At 45.9% G+C, this 14,599-nt stretch overlaps 33 non-coding genes across 33 annotated transcripts; all 33 read right to left on the bottom strand.

Annotated features, from left to right (window-relative positions):
• Positions 1–256: 256 nt before the first annotated feature.
• LOC144080103 (5S ribosomal RNA) lies at positions 257–375 on the bottom strand. The gene has a single exon (XR_013302142.1). It is a non-coding gene; the product is annotated as a 5S ribosomal RNA (ribosomal RNA).
• A 316-nt stretch (positions 376–691) lies between these two features.
• On the bottom strand, positions 692–810 carry LOC144079757 (5S ribosomal RNA). The gene has a single exon (XR_013301811.1). It is a non-coding gene; the product is annotated as a 5S ribosomal RNA (ribosomal RNA).
• A 316-nt stretch (positions 811–1,126) lies between these two features.
• On the bottom strand, positions 1,127–1,245 carry LOC144080341 (5S ribosomal RNA). Its single transcript, XR_013302375.1, has one exon. It is a non-coding gene; the product is annotated as a 5S ribosomal RNA (ribosomal RNA).
• A 316-nt stretch (positions 1,246–1,561) lies between these two features.
• Positions 1,562–1,680, bottom strand: LOC144080075 (5S ribosomal RNA). Its single transcript, XR_013302115.1, has one exon. It is a non-coding gene; the product is annotated as a 5S ribosomal RNA (ribosomal RNA).
• A 316-nt stretch (positions 1,681–1,996) lies between these two features.
• LOC144081180 (5S ribosomal RNA) lies at positions 1,997–2,115 on the bottom strand. The gene has a single exon (XR_013303012.1). It is a non-coding gene; the product is annotated as a 5S ribosomal RNA (ribosomal RNA).
• A 316-nt stretch (positions 2,116–2,431) lies between these two features.
• Positions 2,432–2,550, bottom strand: LOC144080016 (5S ribosomal RNA). Its single transcript, XR_013302059.1, has one exon. It is a non-coding gene; the product is annotated as a 5S ribosomal RNA (ribosomal RNA).
• Positions 2,551–2,866: 316 nt separating this feature from the next.
• Positions 2,867–2,985, bottom strand: LOC144080579 (5S ribosomal RNA). Its single transcript, XR_013302602.1, has one exon. It is a non-coding gene; the product is annotated as a 5S ribosomal RNA (ribosomal RNA).
• A 316-nt stretch (positions 2,986–3,301) lies between these two features.
• On the bottom strand, positions 3,302–3,420 carry LOC144079602 (5S ribosomal RNA). The gene has a single exon (XR_013301660.1). It is a non-coding gene; the product is annotated as a 5S ribosomal RNA (ribosomal RNA).
• Positions 3,421–3,736: 316 nt separating this feature from the next.
• On the bottom strand, positions 3,737–3,855 carry LOC144080121 (5S ribosomal RNA). The gene has a single exon (XR_013302160.1). It is a non-coding gene; the product is annotated as a 5S ribosomal RNA (ribosomal RNA).
• Positions 3,856–4,171: 316 nt separating this feature from the next.
• On the bottom strand, positions 4,172–4,290 carry LOC144080088 (5S ribosomal RNA). The gene has a single exon (XR_013302128.1). It is a non-coding gene; the product is annotated as a 5S ribosomal RNA (ribosomal RNA).
• A 316-nt stretch (positions 4,291–4,606) lies between these two features.
• LOC144079720 (5S ribosomal RNA) lies at positions 4,607–4,725 on the bottom strand. Its single transcript, XR_013301775.1, has one exon. It is a non-coding gene; the product is annotated as a 5S ribosomal RNA (ribosomal RNA).
• A 316-nt stretch (positions 4,726–5,041) lies between these two features.
• On the bottom strand, positions 5,042–5,160 carry LOC144080584 (5S ribosomal RNA). The gene has a single exon (XR_013302607.1). It is a non-coding gene; the product is annotated as a 5S ribosomal RNA (ribosomal RNA).
• A 316-nt stretch (positions 5,161–5,476) lies between these two features.
• LOC144080400 (5S ribosomal RNA) lies at positions 5,477–5,595 on the bottom strand. Its single transcript, XR_013302431.1, has one exon. It is a non-coding gene; the product is annotated as a 5S ribosomal RNA (ribosomal RNA).
• A 316-nt stretch (positions 5,596–5,911) lies between these two features.
• LOC144080063 (5S ribosomal RNA) lies at positions 5,912–6,030 on the bottom strand. Its single transcript, XR_013302104.1, has one exon. It is a non-coding gene; the product is annotated as a 5S ribosomal RNA (ribosomal RNA).
• A 316-nt stretch (positions 6,031–6,346) lies between these two features.
• LOC144079963 (5S ribosomal RNA) lies at positions 6,347–6,465 on the bottom strand. The gene has a single exon (XR_013302009.1). It is a non-coding gene; the product is annotated as a 5S ribosomal RNA (ribosomal RNA).
• A 316-nt stretch (positions 6,466–6,781) lies between these two features.
• LOC144081088 (5S ribosomal RNA) lies at positions 6,782–6,900 on the bottom strand. Its single transcript, XR_013302921.1, has one exon. It is a non-coding gene; the product is annotated as a 5S ribosomal RNA (ribosomal RNA).
• Positions 6,901–7,216: 316 nt separating this feature from the next.
• On the bottom strand, positions 7,217–7,335 carry LOC144080174 (5S ribosomal RNA). The gene has a single exon (XR_013302214.1). It is a non-coding gene; the product is annotated as a 5S ribosomal RNA (ribosomal RNA).
• A 316-nt stretch (positions 7,336–7,651) lies between these two features.
• On the bottom strand, positions 7,652–7,770 carry LOC144081040 (5S ribosomal RNA). The gene has a single exon (XR_013302876.1). It is a non-coding gene; the product is annotated as a 5S ribosomal RNA (ribosomal RNA).
• A 316-nt stretch (positions 7,771–8,086) lies between these two features.
• On the bottom strand, positions 8,087–8,205 carry LOC144080267 (5S ribosomal RNA). The gene has a single exon (XR_013302304.1). It is a non-coding gene; the product is annotated as a 5S ribosomal RNA (ribosomal RNA).
• Positions 8,206–8,521: 316 nt separating this feature from the next.
• On the bottom strand, positions 8,522–8,640 carry LOC144079995 (5S ribosomal RNA). The gene has a single exon (XR_013302039.1). It is a non-coding gene; the product is annotated as a 5S ribosomal RNA (ribosomal RNA).
• Positions 8,641–8,956: 316 nt separating this feature from the next.
• Positions 8,957–9,075, bottom strand: LOC144081039 (5S ribosomal RNA). The gene has a single exon (XR_013302875.1). It is a non-coding gene; the product is annotated as a 5S ribosomal RNA (ribosomal RNA).
• A 316-nt stretch (positions 9,076–9,391) lies between these two features.
• LOC144080030 (5S ribosomal RNA) lies at positions 9,392–9,510 on the bottom strand. Its single transcript, XR_013302073.1, has one exon. It is a non-coding gene; the product is annotated as a 5S ribosomal RNA (ribosomal RNA).
• A 316-nt stretch (positions 9,511–9,826) lies between these two features.
• Positions 9,827–9,945, bottom strand: LOC144079924 (5S ribosomal RNA). The gene has a single exon (XR_013301972.1). It is a non-coding gene; the product is annotated as a 5S ribosomal RNA (ribosomal RNA).
• Positions 9,946–10,261: 316 nt separating this feature from the next.
• On the bottom strand, positions 10,262–10,380 carry LOC144079788 (5S ribosomal RNA). Its single transcript, XR_013301839.1, has one exon. It is a non-coding gene; the product is annotated as a 5S ribosomal RNA (ribosomal RNA).
• Positions 10,381–10,696: 316 nt separating this feature from the next.
• LOC144079994 (5S ribosomal RNA) lies at positions 10,697–10,815 on the bottom strand. Its single transcript, XR_013302038.1, has one exon. It is a non-coding gene; the product is annotated as a 5S ribosomal RNA (ribosomal RNA).
• Positions 10,816–11,131: 316 nt separating this feature from the next.
• LOC144081013 (5S ribosomal RNA) lies at positions 11,132–11,250 on the bottom strand. The gene has a single exon (XR_013302851.1). It is a non-coding gene; the product is annotated as a 5S ribosomal RNA (ribosomal RNA).
• A 316-nt stretch (positions 11,251–11,566) lies between these two features.
• On the bottom strand, positions 11,567–11,685 carry LOC144080052 (5S ribosomal RNA). The gene has a single exon (XR_013302093.1). It is a non-coding gene; the product is annotated as a 5S ribosomal RNA (ribosomal RNA).
• Positions 11,686–12,001: 316 nt separating this feature from the next.
• Positions 12,002–12,120, bottom strand: LOC144079962 (5S ribosomal RNA). The gene has a single exon (XR_013302008.1). It is a non-coding gene; the product is annotated as a 5S ribosomal RNA (ribosomal RNA).
• A 316-nt stretch (positions 12,121–12,436) lies between these two features.
• On the bottom strand, positions 12,437–12,555 carry LOC144081087 (5S ribosomal RNA). The gene has a single exon (XR_013302920.1). It is a non-coding gene; the product is annotated as a 5S ribosomal RNA (ribosomal RNA).
• Positions 12,556–12,871: 316 nt separating this feature from the next.
• On the bottom strand, positions 12,872–12,990 carry LOC144080173 (5S ribosomal RNA). Its single transcript, XR_013302213.1, has one exon. It is a non-coding gene; the product is annotated as a 5S ribosomal RNA (ribosomal RNA).
• Positions 12,991–13,306: 316 nt separating this feature from the next.
• Positions 13,307–13,425, bottom strand: LOC144081038 (5S ribosomal RNA). The gene has a single exon (XR_013302874.1). It is a non-coding gene; the product is annotated as a 5S ribosomal RNA (ribosomal RNA).
• A 316-nt stretch (positions 13,426–13,741) lies between these two features.
• LOC144079786 (5S ribosomal RNA) lies at positions 13,742–13,860 on the bottom strand. Its single transcript, XR_013301838.1, has one exon. It is a non-coding gene; the product is annotated as a 5S ribosomal RNA (ribosomal RNA).
• Positions 13,861–14,176: 316 nt separating this feature from the next.
• Positions 14,177–14,295, bottom strand: LOC144079992 (5S ribosomal RNA). The gene has a single exon (XR_013302036.1). It is a non-coding gene; the product is annotated as a 5S ribosomal RNA (ribosomal RNA).
• Between the last annotated feature and the right edge of the window lie 304 nt (positions 14,296–14,599).

Genomic DNA, 14,599 nt, shown 5'->3' with positions numbered 1-14,599 from the left:
ATCGTGTATTTGGATATTTGGATCGGGTGTGGAGGGTGAGGGGTCCTCTTTGGAGAACCCTTCGTTAAAGGAGTCGACTTTGTTGCCGCTTGCTCTTCTTTTGCTTTATTACTTCTACAACTACGGGAATGAAGATTATCAGAAGGAGAGCTTCAAAAAAATGTTGTGAGATGTTCATAGGAGGGAAGTCTTTCATGATTTAGGAGGTCAAAAGGAGATGAACATCCATGAAATGTCGAAAATGGTTTTGACTAGATGCTTACAGCACCTGGTATTCCCAAGCGGTCTCCCATCCACGTACTAACCAGGCCCAACCCTTCTTAGCTTCCGAGATCAGACGAGATCGGGCGTTTTCAGGGTAGTATGGCCGTGAGCAACATTGTCGCTGAACAAATCCCCTTTGGAAATCCGAACGGTCCATAGTCTTGCATGTGGATCGTGTATTTGGATATTTGGATCCTTTGTGGAGCGTGAGTGGTCCTCTTTGGAGAACCCTTCGTTAAAGGAGTCGACTTTGTTGCCGCTTGCTCTTCTTTTGCTTTATTACTTCTACAACTACGGGAATGAAGATTATCAGAAGGAGAGCTTCAATAAAATGTTGTGAGATGTGCAGAGGAGGGAAGTCTTTCATGATTTAGGAGGTCAAAAGGAGATGAACAACCATGAAATGTCGAAAATGGTTTTGACAAGATGCTTACAGCACCTGGTATTCCCAAGCGGTCTCCCATCCAGGTACTAACCAGGCCGAACCCTGCTTCGCTTCCGAGATCAGACGAGATCGGGCGTTTTCAGGGTAGTATGGCCGTGAGCAACATTGTTGCTGAACAAATCCCCTTACGAAATCCGAACGTTCCATAGTCTTGCATGTGGATCGTGTATTTGGATATTTGGATCGGGTGTGGAGGGTGAGGGGTCCTCTTTGGAGAACCCTTCGTTAAAGGAGTCGACTTTGTTGCCGCTTGCTCTTCTTTTGCTTTATTACTTCTACAACTACGGGAATGAAGATTATCAGAAGGAGAGCTTCAATAAAATGTTGTGAGATGTGCAGAGGAGGGAAGTCTTTCATGATTTAGGAGGTCAAAAGGAGATGAACATCCATGAAATGTCGAAAATGGTTTTGACAAGATGCTTACAGCACCTGGTATTCGCAAGCGGTCTCCCATCCAGGTACTAACCAGGCCCAACCCTGCTTAGCTTCCGAGATCAGACGAGATCAGGCGTTTTCAGGGTAGTTTGGCCGTGAGCAACATTGTCGCTGAACAAATCCCCTTTGGAAATCCGAACGGTCCATAGTCTTGCATGTGGATCGTGTATTTGGATATTTGGATCCGGTGTGGAGGGTGAGTGGTCCTCTTTGGAGAACCCTTCGTTAAAGGAGTCGACTTTGTTGCCGCTTGCTCTTCTTTTGCTTTATTACTTCTACAACTACGGGAATGAAGATTATCAGAAGGAGAGCTTCAATAAAATGTTGTGAGATGTGCAGAGGAGGGAAGTCTTTCATGATTTAGGAGGTCAAAAGGAGATGAACATCCATGAAATGTCGAAAATGGTTTTGACAAGATGCTTACAGCACCTGGTATTCCCAAGCGGTCTCCCATCCAGGTACTAACCAGGCCCAACCCTGCTTAGCTTCCGAGATCAGACGAGATCGGGCGTTTTCAGGGTAGTATGGCCGTGAGCCACATTGTCGCTGAACAAATCCCCTTTGGAAATCCGAACGGTCCATAGTCTTGCATGTGGATCGTGTATTTGGATATTTGGATCCGGTGTGGAGGGTGAGTGGTCCTCTTTGGAGAACCCTTCGTTAAAGGAGTCGACTTTGTTGCCGCTTGCTCTTCTTTTGCTTTATTACTTCTACAACTACGGGAATGAAGATTATCAGAAGGAGAGCTTCAATAAAATGTTGTGAGATGTGCAGAGGAGGGAAGTCTTTCATGATTTAGGAGGTCAAAAGGAGATGAACATCCATGAAATGTCGAAAATGGTTTTGACAAGATGCTTACAGCACCTGGTATTCCCAAGCGGTCTCCCATCCAGGTACTAACCAGGCCGAACCCTGCTTAGCTTCCGAGATCAGACGAGATCGGGCGTTTTCAGGGTAGTATGGCCGTGAGCAACATTGTCGCTGAACAAATCCCCTTTGGAAATCCGAACGGTCCATAGTCTTGCATGTGGATCGTGTATTTGGATATTTGGATCCGGTGTGGAGGGTGAGTGGTCCTCTTTGGAGAACCCTTCGTTAAAGGAGTCGACTTTGTTGCCGCTTGCTCTTCTTTTGCTTTATTACTTCTACAACTACGGGAATGAAGATTATCAGAATGAGAGCTTCAATAAAATGTTGTGAGATGTTCAGAGGAGGGAAGTCTTTCATGATTTAGGAGGTCAAAAGGAAATGAACATCCATGAAATGTCGAAAATGGTTTTGACAAGATGCTTACAGCACCTGGTATTCCCAAGCGGTCTCCCATCCAGGTACTAACCAGGCCAAAACCTGCTTAGCTTCCGAGATCAGACGAGATCGGGCGTTTTCAGGGTAGTATGGCCGTGAGCAACATTGTCGCTGAACAAATCCCCTTTGGAAATCCGAACGGTCCATAGTCTTGCATGTGGATCGTGTTTTTGGATATTTGGATCGGGTGTGGAGGGTGAGGGGTCCTCTTTGGAGAACCCTTCGTTAAAGGAGTCGACTTTGTTGCCGCTTGCTCTTCTTTTGCTTTATTACTTCTACAACTACGGGAATGAAGATTATCAGAAGGAGAGCTTCAATAATATGTTGTGAGATGTGCAGAGGAGGGAAGTCTTTCATGATTTAGGAGGTCAAAAGGAGATGAACATCCATGAAATGTCGAAAATGGTTTTGACAAGACACTTACAGCATCTGGTATTCCCAAGCGGTCTCCCATCCAGGTACTAACCAGGCCCAACCCTGCTTAGCTTCCGAGATCAGAGGAGATCAGGCGTTTTCAGGGTAGTATGGCCGTGAGCAACATTGTAGCTGAACAAATCCCCTTTGGAAATGCGAACGGTCCATAGTCTTGCATGTGGATCGTCTATTTGGATATTTGGATCGGGTGTGGAGGGTGAGGGGTCCTCTTTGGAGAACCCTTCGTTAAAGGAGTCGACTTTGTTGCCGCTTGCTCTTCTTTTGCTTTATTACTTCTACAACTACGGGAATGAAGATTATCAGAAGGAGAAATTCAATAAAATGTTGTGAGATGTCCAGAGGAGGGAAGTCTTTCATGATTTAGGAGGTCAAAAGGAGATGAACATCCAGGAAATGTCGAAAATGGTTTTGACAAGATGCTTACAGCACCTGGTATTCCCAAGCGGTCTCCCATCCAGGTACTAACCAGGCCCAACCCTGCTTAGCTTCCGAGATCAGACAAGATCGGGCGTTTTCAGGGTAGTATGGCCGTGAGCAACATTGTCGCTGAACAAATCCCCTTTGGAAATCCGAACGGTCCATAGTCTTGCATGTGGATCGCGTATTTGGATGTTTGGATCGGGTGTGGAGGGTGAGGGGTCCTCTTTGGAGAACCCTTCGTTAAAGGAGTCGACTTTGTTGCCGCTTGCTCTTCTTTTGCTTTATTACTTCTACAACTACGGGAATGAAGATTATCAGAAGGAGAGCTTCAATAAAATAGTGTGAGATGTGCAGAGGAGGGAAGTCTTTCATGATTTAGGAGGTCAAAAGGAGATGAACATCCATGAAATGTCGAAAATGGTTTTGACAAGATGCTTACAGCACCTGGTATTCCCAAGCGGTCTCCCATCTAGGTACTAACCAGGCCCAACCCTGCTTAGCTTCCGAGATCAGACAAGATCAGGCGTTTTCAGGGTAGTATGGCCGTGAGCAACATTGTCGCTGAACAAATCCCCTTTGGGAATCCGAACGGTCCATAGTCTTGCATGTGGATCGTGTATTTGGATATTTGGATCGGGTGTGGAGGGTGAGGGGTCCTCTTTGGAGAACCCTTCGTTAAAGGAGTCGACTTTGTTGCCACTTGCTCTTCTTTTGCTTTATTACTTCTACAACTACGGGAATGAAGATTATCAGAAGGAGAGCTTCAATAAAATGTTGTGAGATGTGCAGAGGAGGGAAGTCTTTCATGATTTAGGAGGTCAAAAGGAGATGAACATCCATGAAATGTCGAAAATGGTTTTGACAAGATGCTTACAGCACCTGGTATTCCCAAGCGGTCTCCCATCCAGGTAACAACCAGGCCCAACCCTGCTTAGCTTCCGAGATCAGACGAGATCGGGCGTTTTCAGGGTAGTATGGCCGTGAGCAACATTGTCGCTGAACAAATCCCCTTTGGAAATCCGAACGGTCCATAGTCTTGCATGTGGATCGTGTATTTGGATATTTGGATCGGGTGTGGAGGGTGAGGGGTCCTCTTTGGAGAACCCTTCGTTAAAGGAGTCGACTTTGTTGCCGCTTGCTCTTCTTTTGCTTTATTACTTCTACAACTACGGGAATGAAGATTATCAGAAGGAGAGCTTCAATAAAATGTTGTTAGATGTGCAGAGGAGGGAAGTCTTTCATGATTTAGGAGGTCAAAAGGAGATGAACATCAATGAAATGTCGAAAATGGTTTTGACAAGATGCTTACAGCACCTGGTATTCCCAAGCGGTCTCCCATCCAGGTACTAACCAGGCCCAACCCTGCTTAGCTTACGAGATCAGACGAGATCGGGCGTTTTCAGGGTAGTATGGCCGTGAGCAACATTGTCGCTGAACAAATCCCCTTTGGAAATCCGAACGGTCCATAGTCTTGCATGTGGATCGTGTATTTGGATATTTGGATCGGGTGTGGAGGGTGAGGGGTCCTCTTTGGAGAACCCTTCGTTAAAGGAGTCGACTTTGTTGCCGCTTGCTCTTCTTTTGCTTTATTACTTCTACAACTACGGGAATGAAGATTATCAGAAGGAGAGCTTCAATAAAATGTTGTGAGATGTGCAGAGGAGGGAAGTCTTTCATGATTTAGGAGGTCAAAAGGAGATGAACATCCATGAAATGTCGAAAATGTTTTAGACAAGATCCTTACAGCACCTGGTATTTCCAAGCGGTCTCCCATCCAGGTACTAACCAGGCCCAACCCTGCTTAGCTTACGAGATCAGACGAGATCGGGCGTTTTCAGGGTAGTATGGCCGTGAGCAACATTGTCGCTGAACAAATCCCCTTTGGAAATCCGAACGGTCCATAGTCTTGCATGTGGATCGTGTATTTGGATATTTGGATCGGGTGTGGAGGGTGAGGGGTCCTCTTTGGAGAACCCTTCGTTAAAGGAGTCGACTTTGTTGCCGCTTGCTCTTCTTTTGCTTTATTACTTCTACAACTACGGGAATGAAGATTATCAGAAGGAGAGCTTCAATAAAATGTTGTGAGATGTGCAGAGGAGGGAAGTCTTTCATGATTTAGGAGGTGAAAAGGAGATGAACATCCATGAAATGTCGAAAATGGTTTTGACAAGATGCTTACAGCACCTGGCATTCCCAAGCGGTCTCCCATCCAGGTACTAACCAGGCACAACCCTGCTTTGCTTCCGAGATCAGACGAGATCGGGCGTTTTCAGGGTAGTATGGCCGTGAGCAACATTGTCGCTGAACAAATCCCCTTTGGAAATCCGAACGGTCCATAGTCTTGCATGTGGATCGTGTATTTGGATATTTGGATCGGGTGTGGAGGGTGAGGGGTCCTCTTTGGAGAACACTTCGTCAAAGGAGTCGACTTTGTTGCCGCTTGCTCTTCCTATGCTTTATTACTTCTACAACTACGGGAATGAAGATTATCAGAAGGAGAGCTTCAATAAAATGTTGTGAGATGTGCAGAGGAGGGAAGTCTTTCATGATTTAGGAGGTCAAAAGGAGATGAACATCCATGAAATGTCGAAAATGGTTTTGACAAGATGCTTACAGCACCTGGTATTCCCAAGCGGTCTCCCATCCAGGTACTAACCAGGCCCAACCCTGCTTAGCTTCCGAGATCAGACGAGATCGGGCGTTTTCAGGGTAGTATGGCCGTGAGCAACATTGTCACTGAACAAATCCCCTTTGGAAATCCGAACGGTCCATAGTCTTGCATGTGGATCGTGTATTTGGATATTTGGATCGGGTGTGGAGGGTGAGGGGTCCTCTTTGGAGAACCCTTCGTTAAAGGAGTCGACTTTGTTGCCGCTTGCTCTTCTTTTGCTTTATTACTTCTACAACTACGGGAATGAAGATTATCAGAAGGAGAGCTTCAAAAAAATGTTGTGAGATGTTCAGAGGAGGGAAGTCTTTCATGATTTAGGAGGTCAAAAGGAAATGAACATCCATGAAATGTCGAAAATGTTTTTGACAAGATGCTTACAGCACCTGGTATTCCCAAGCGGTCTCCCATCCAGGTACTAACCAGGCCCAACCCTGCTTAGCTTCCGAGATCAGACAAGATCAGGCGTTTTCAGGGTAGTATGGCCGTGAGCAACATTGTCGCTGAAAAAATCCCCTTTGGAAATCCGAACGGTCCATAGTCTTGCATGTGGATCGTGTATTTGGATGTTTGGATCGGGTGTGGAGGGTGAGGGGTCCTCTTTGGAGAACCCTTCGTTAAAGGAGTCGACTTTGTTGCCGCTTGCTCTTCTTTTGCTTTATTACTTCTACAACTACGGGAATGAAGATTATCAGAAGGAGAGCTTCAATAAAATGTTGTGAGATGTGCAGAGGAGGGAAGTCTTTCATGATTTAGGAGGTCAAAAGGAGATGAACATCCATGAAATGTCGAAAATGGTTTTGACAAGATGCTTACAGCACCTGGTATTCCCAAGCGGTCTCCCTTCCAGGTACTAACCAGGCCCAACCCTGCTTAGCTTCCGAGATCAGACGAGATCGGGCGTTTTCAGGGTAGTATGGCCGTGAGCAACATTTTCGCTGAACAAATCCCCTTTGGAAATCCGAACGGTCCATAGTCTTGCATGTGGATCGTGTATTTGGATATTTGGATCCGGTGTGGAGGGTGAGTGGTCCTCTTTGGATAACCCTTCGTTAAAGGAGTCGACTTTGTTGCCGCTTGCTCTTCCTATGCTTTATTACTTCTACAACTACGGGAATGAAGATTATCAGAAGGAGAGCTTCAATAAAATGTTGTGAGATGTGCAGAGGAGGGAAGTCTTTCATGATTTAGGAGGTCAAAAGGAGATGAACATCCATGAAATGTCGAAAATGGTTTTGACTAGATGCTTACAGCACCTGGTATTCCCAAGCGGTCTCCCATCCAGGTACTAACTAGGCCCAACCCTGCTTAGCTTCCGAGATCAGATGAGATTGGGCGTTTTCAGGGTAGTATGGCCGTGAGCAACATTGTCGCTGAACAAATCCCCTTTGGAAATCCGAACGGTCCATAATCTTGCATGTGGATCGTGTATTTGGATATTTGGATCGGGTGTGGAGGGTGAGGGGTCCTCTTTGGAGAACCCTTCGTTAAAGGAGTCGACTTTGTTGCCGCTTGCTCTTCTTTTGCTTTATTACTTCTACAACTACGGGAATGAAGATTATCAGAAGGAGAGCTTCAATAAAATGTTGTGAGATGTGCAGAGGAGGGAAGTCTTTCATGATTTAGGAGGTCAAAAGGAGATGAACATCCATGAAATGTCGAAAATGGTTTTGACAAGATGCTTACAGCACCTGGTATTCCCAAGCGGTCTCCCATCCAGGTACTAACCAGGCCCAACCCTGCTTAGCTTCCGAGATCAGACGAGATCAGGCGTTTTCAGGGTAGTATGGCCGTGAGCAACATTGTTGCTGAACAAATCCCCTTTGGAAATCCGAACGGTCCATAGTCTTGCATGTGGATCGTGTATTTGGATATTTGGATCGGGTGTGGAGGGTGAGGGGTCCTCTTTGGAGAACCCTTCGTTAAAGGAGTCGACTTTGTTGCCACTTGCTCTTCTTTTGCTTTATTACTTCTACAACTACGGGAATGAAGATTATCAGAAGGAGAGCTTCAATAAAATGTTGTGAGATGTGCAGAGGAGGGAAGTCTTTCATGATTTAGGAGGTCAAAAGGAGATGAACATCCATGAAATGTCGAAAATGGTTTTGACTAGATGCTTACAGCACCTGGTATTCCCAAGCGGTCTCCCATCCAGGTACTAACCAGGCCCAACCCTGGTTAGCTTCCGAGATCAGACGAGACCGGGCGTTTTCAGGGTAGCATGGCCGTGAGCAACATTGTCGCTGAACAAATCCCCTTTGGAAATCCGAACGGTCCATAGTCTTGCATGTGGATCGTGTATTTGGATATTTGGATCCGGTGTGGAGGGTGAGTGGTCCTCTTTGGAGAACCCTTAGTTAAAGGAGTCGACTTTGTTGCCGCTTGCTCTTCTTTTGCTTTATTACTTCTACAACTACGGGAATGAAGATTATCAGAAGGAGAGCTTCAATAAAATGTTGTGAGATGTGCAGAGGAGGGAAGTCTTTCATGATTTAGGAGGTCAAAAGGAGATGAACATCCATGAAATGTCGAAAATGGTTTTGACAAGATGCTTACAGCACCTGGTATTCCCAAGCGGTCTCCCATCCAGGTACTAACCAGGCCGAACCCTGCTTAGCCTCCGAGATCAGACGAGATCGGGCGTTTTCAGGGTAGTATGGCCGTGAGCAACATTGTTGCTGAACAAATCCCCTTTGGAAATCCGAACGGTCCATAGTTTTGCATGTGGATCGTGTATTTGGATATTTGGATCGGGTGTGGAGGGTGAGGGGTCCTCTTTGGAGAACCCTTCGTTAAAGGAGTCGACTTTGTTGCCGCTTGCTCTTCTTTTGCTTTATTACTTCTACAACTACGGGAATGAAGATTATCAGAAGGAGAGCTTCAATAAAATGTTGTGAGATGTGCAGAGGAGGGAAGTCTTTCATGATTTAGGAGGTCAAAAGGAGATGAACATCCATGAAATGTCGAAAATGGTTTTGACAAGATGCTTACAGCACCTGGTATTCCCAAGCGGTCTCCCATCCAGGTACTAACCAGGCCCAACCCTGCTTAGCTTCCGAGATCAGACGAGATCAGGCGTTTTCAGGGTAGTATGGCCGTGAGCAACATTGTTGCTGAACAAATCCCCTTTGGAAATCCGAACGGTCCATAGTCTTGCATGTGGATCGTGTATTTGGATATTTGGATCGGGTGTGGAGGGTGAGGGGTCCTCTTTGGAGAACCCTTCGTTAAAGGAGTCGACTTTGTTGCCACTTGCTCTTCTTTTGCTTTATTACTTCTACAACTACGGGAATGAAGATTATCAGAAGGAGAGCTTCAATAAAATGTTGTGAGATGTGCAGAGGAGGGAAGTCTTTCATGATTTAGGAGGTCAAAAGGAGATGAACATCCATGAAATGTCGAAAATGGTTTTGACTAGATGCTTACAGCACCTGGTATTCCCAAGCGGTCTCCCATCCAGGTACTAACCAGGCCCAACCCTGCTTACCTTCCGAGATCAGACGAGAACGGGCGTTTTCAGGGTAGTATGGCCGTGAGCAACATTGTCGCTGAACAAATCCCCTTTGGAAATCCGAACGGTCCATAGTCTTGCATGTGGATCGTGTATTTGGATATTTGGATCCGGTGTGGAGGGTGAGTGGTCCTCTTTGGAGAACCCTTCGTTAAAGGAGTCGACTTTGTTGCCGCTTGCTCTTCTTTTGCTTTATTACTTCTACAACTACGGGAATGAAGATTATCAGAAGGAGAGCTTCAATAAAATGTTGTGAGATGTGCAGAGGAGGGAAGTCTTTCATGATTTAGGAGGTCAAAAGGAGATGAACATCCATGAAATGTCGAAAATGGTTTTGACAAGATGCTTACAGCACCTGGTATTCCCAAGCGGTCTCCCATCCAGGTACTAACCAGGCCCAACCTTGCTTAGCTTCCGAGATCAGACGAGATCAGGCGTTTTCAGGGTAGTATGGCCGTGAGCAACATTGTTGCTGAACAAATCCCCTTTGGAAATCCGAACGGTCCATAGTCTTGCATGTGGATCGTGTATTTGGATATTTGGATCGGGTGTGGAGGGTGAGGGGTCCTCTTTGGAGAACCCTTCGTTAAAGGAGTCGACTTTGTTGCCACTTGCTCTTCTTTTGCTTTATTACTTCTACAACTACGGGAATGAAGATTATCAGAAGGAGAGCTTCAATAAAATGTTGTGAGATGTGCAGAGGAGGGAAGTCTTTCATGATTTAGGAGGTCAAAAGGAGATGAACATCCATGAAATGTCGAAAATGGTTTTGACTAGATGCTTACAGCACCTGGTATTCCCAAGCGGTCTCCCATCCAGGTACTAACCAGGCCCAACCCTGCTTAGCTTCCGAGATCAGACGAGACCGGGCGTTTTCAGGGTAGCATGGCCGTGAGCAACATTGTCGCTGAACAAATCCCCTTTGGAAATCCGAACGGTCCATAGTCTTGCATGTGGATCGTGTATTTGGATATTTGGATCCGGTGTGGAGGGTGAGTGGTCCTCTTTGGAGAACCCTTCGTTAAAGGAGTCGACTTTGTTGCCGCTTGCTCTTCTTTTGCTTTATTACTTCTACAACTACGGGAATGAAGATTATCAGAAGGAGAGCTTCAATAAAATGTTGTGAGATGTGCAGAGGAGGGAAGTCTTTCATGATTTAGGAGGTCAAAAGGAGATGAACATCCATGAAATGTCGAAAATGGTTTTGACAAGATGCTTACAGCACCTGGTATTCCCAAGCGGTCTCCCATCCAGGTACTAACCAGGCCGAACCCTGCTTAGCCTCCGAGATCAGACGAGATCGGGCGTTTTCAGGGTAGTATGGCCGTGAGCAACATTGTTGCTGAACAAATCCCCTTTGGAAATCCGAACGGTCCATAGTCTTGCATGTGGATCGTGTATTTGGATATTTGGATCGGGTGTGGAGGGTGAGGGGTCCTCTTTGGAGAACCCTTCGTTAAAGGAGTCGACTTTGTTGCCACTTGCTCTTCTTTTGCTTTATTACTTCTACAACTACGGGAATGAAGATTATCAGAAGGAGAGCTTCAATAAAATGTTGTGAGATGTGCAGAGGAGGGAAGTCTTTCATGATTTAGGAGGTGAAAAGGAGATGAACATCCATGAAATGTCGAAAATGGTTTTGACAAGATGCTTACAGCACCTGGTATTCCCAAGCGGTCTCCCATCCAGGTACTAACCAGGCCCAACCCTGCTTTGCTTCCGAGATCAGACGAGATCGGGCGTTTTCAGGGTAGTATGGCCGTGAGCAACATTGTCGCTGAACAAATCCCCTTTGGAAATCCGAACGGTCCATAGTCTTGCATGTGGATCGTGTATTTGGATATTTGGATCGGGTGTGGAGGGTGAGGGGTCCTCTTTGGAGAACACTTCGTCAAAGGAGTCGACTTTGTTGCCGCTTGCTCTTCCTATGCTTTATTACTTCTACAACTACGGGAATGAAGATTATCAGAAGGAGAGCTTCAATAAAATGTTGTGAGATGTGCAGAGGAGGGAAGTCTTTCATGATTTAGGAGGTCAAAAGGAGATGAACATCCATGAAATGTCGAAAATGGTTTTGACAAGATGCTTACAGCACCTGGTATTCCCAAGCGGTCTCCCATCCAGGTACTAACCAGGCCCAACCCTGCTTAGCTTCCGAGATCAGACGAGATCGGGCGTTTTCAGGGTAGTATGGCCGTGAGCAACATTGTCACTGAACAAATCCCCTTTGGAAATCCGAACGGTCCATAGTCTTGCATGTGGATCGTGTATTTGGATATTTGGATCGGGTGTGGAGGGTGAGGGGTCCTCTTTGGAGAACCCTTCGTTAAAGGAGTCGACTTTGTTGCCGCTTGCTCTTCTTTTGCTTTATTACTTCTACAACTACGGGAATGAAGATTATCAGAAGGAGAGCTTCAAAAAAATGTTGTGAGATGTTCAGAGGAGGGAAGTCTTTCATGATTTAGGAGGTCAAAAGGAAATGAACATCCATGAAATGTCGAAAATGTTTTTGACAAGATGCTTACAGCACCTGGTATTCCCAAGCGGTCTCCCATCCAGGTACTAACCAGGCCCAACCCTGCTTAGCTTCCGAGATCAGACAAGATCAGGCGTTTTCAGGGTAGTATGGCCGTGAGCAACATTGTCGCTGAAAAAATCCCCTTTGGAAATCCGAACGGTCCATAGTCTTGCATGTGGATCGTGTATTTGGATGTTTGGATCGGGTGTGGAGGGTGAGGGGTCCTCTTTGGAGAACCCTTCGTTAAAGGAGTCGACTTTGTTGCCGCTTGCTCTTCTTTTGCTTTATTACTTCTACAACTACGGGAATGAAGATTATCAGAAGGAGAGCTTCAATAAAATGTTGTGAGATGTGCAGAGGAGGGAAGTCTTTCATGATTTAGGAGGTCAAAAGGAGATGAACATCCATGAAATGTCGAAAATGGTTTTGACAAGATGCTTACAGCACCTGGTATTCCCAAGCGGTCTCCCTTCCAGGTACTAACCAGGCCCAACCCTGCTTAGCTTCCGAGATCAGACGAGATCGGGCGTTTTCAGGGTAGTATGGCCGTGAGCAACATTTTCGCTGAACAAATCCCCTTTGGAAATCCGAACGGTCCATAGTCTTGCATGTGGATCGTGTATTTGGATATTTGGATCCGGTGTGGAGGGTGAGTGGTCCTCTTTGGATAACCCTTCGTTAAAGGAGTCGACTTTGTTGCCGCTTGCTCTTCCTATGCTTTATTACTTCTACAACTACGGGAATGAAGATTATCAGAAGGAGAGCTTCAATAAAATGTTGTGAGATGTGCAGAGGAGGGAAGTCTTTCATGATTTAGGAGGTCAAAAGGAGATGAACATCCATGAAATGTCGAAAATGGTTTTGACTAGATGCTTACAGCACCTGGTATTCCCAAGCGGTCTCCCATCCAGGTACTAACTAGGCCCAACCCTGCTTAGCTTCCGAGATCAGATGAGATTGGGCGTTTTCAGGGTAGTATGGCCGTGAGCAACATTGTCGCTGAACAAATCCCCTTTGGAAATCCGAACGGTCCATAGTCTTGCATGTGGATCGGGTATTTGGATATTTGGATCGGGTGTGGAGGGTGAGGGGTCCTCTTTGGAGAACCCTTCGTTAAAGGAGTCGACTTTGTTGCCGCTTGCTCTTCTTTTGCTTTATTACTTCTACAACTACGGGAATGAAGATTATCAGAAGGAGAGCTTCAATAAAATGTTGTGAGATGTGCAGAGGAGGGAAGTCTTTCATGATTTAGGAGGTCAAAAGGAGATGAACATCCATGAAATGTCGAAAATGGTTTTGACAAAATGCTTACAGCACCTGGTATTCCCAAGCGGTCTCCCATCCAGGTACTAACCAGGCCCAACCCTGCTTAGCTTCCGAGATCAGACGAGATCAGGCGTTTTCAGGGTAGTATGGCCGTGAGCAACATTGTTGCTGAACAAATCCCCTTTGGAAATCCGAACGGTCCATAGTCTTGCATGTGGATCGTGTATTTGGATATTTGGATCGGGTGTGGAGGGTGAGGGGTAATCTTTGGAGAACCCTTCGTTAAAGGAGTCGACTTTGTTGCCACTTGCTCTTCTTTTGCTTTATTACTTCTACAACTACGGGAATGAAGATTATCAGAAGGAGAGCTTCAATAAAATGTTGTGAGATGTGCAGAGGAGGGAAGTCTTTCATGATTTAGGAGGTCAAAAGGAGATGAACATCCATGAAATGTCGAAAATGGTTTTGACTAGATGCTTACAGCACCTGGTATTCCCAAGCGGTCTCCCATCCAGGTACTAACCAGGCCCAACCCTGCTTAGCTTCCGAGATCAGACGAGACCGGGCGTTTTCAGGGTAGCATGGCCGTGAGCAACATTGTCGCTGAACAAATCCCCTTTGGAAATCCGAACGGTCCATAGTCTTGCATGTGGATCGTGTATTTGGATATTTGGATCCGGTGTGGAGGGTGAGTGGTCCTCTTTGGAGAACCCTTCGTTAAAGGAGTCGACTTTGTTGCCGCTTGCTCTTCTTTTGCTTTATTACTTCTACAACTACGGGAATGAAGATTATCAGAAGGAGAGCTTCAATAAAATGTTGTGAGATGTGCAGAGGAGGGAAGTCTTTCATGATTTAGGAGGTCAAAAGGAGATGAACATCCATGAAATGTCGAAAATGGTTTTGACAAGATGCTTACAGCACCTGGTATTCCCAAGCGGTCTCCCATCCAGGTACTAACCAGGCCGAACCCTGCTTAGCCTCCGAGATCAGACGAGATCGGGCGTTTTCAGGGTAGTATGGCCGTGAGCAACATTGTTGCTGAACAAATCCCCTTTGGAAATCTGAACGGTCCATAGTTTTGCATGTGGATCGTGTATTTGGATATTTGGATCGGGTGTGGAGGGTGAGGGGTCCTCTTTGGAGAACCCTTCGTTAAAGGAGTCGACTTTGTTGCCGCTTGCTCTTCTTTTGCTTTATTACTTCTACAACTACGGGAATGAAGATTATCAGAAGGAGAGCTTCAATAAAATGTTGTGAGATGTGCAGAGGAGGGAAGTCTTTCATGATTTAGGAGGTCAAAAGGAGATGAACATCCATGAAATGTCGAAAATG

Source organism: Stigmatopora argus, chromosome 8 (genome assembly GCF_051989625.1).
Source record: "Stigmatopora argus isolate UIUO_Sarg chromosome 8, RoL_Sarg_1.0, whole genome shotgun sequence".
Lineage (NCBI taxonomy): Eukaryota > Metazoa > Chordata > Actinopteri > Syngnathiformes > Syngnathidae > Stigmatopora > Stigmatopora argus.
This window is presented reverse-complemented; position numbering and strand designations above follow the sequence as displayed.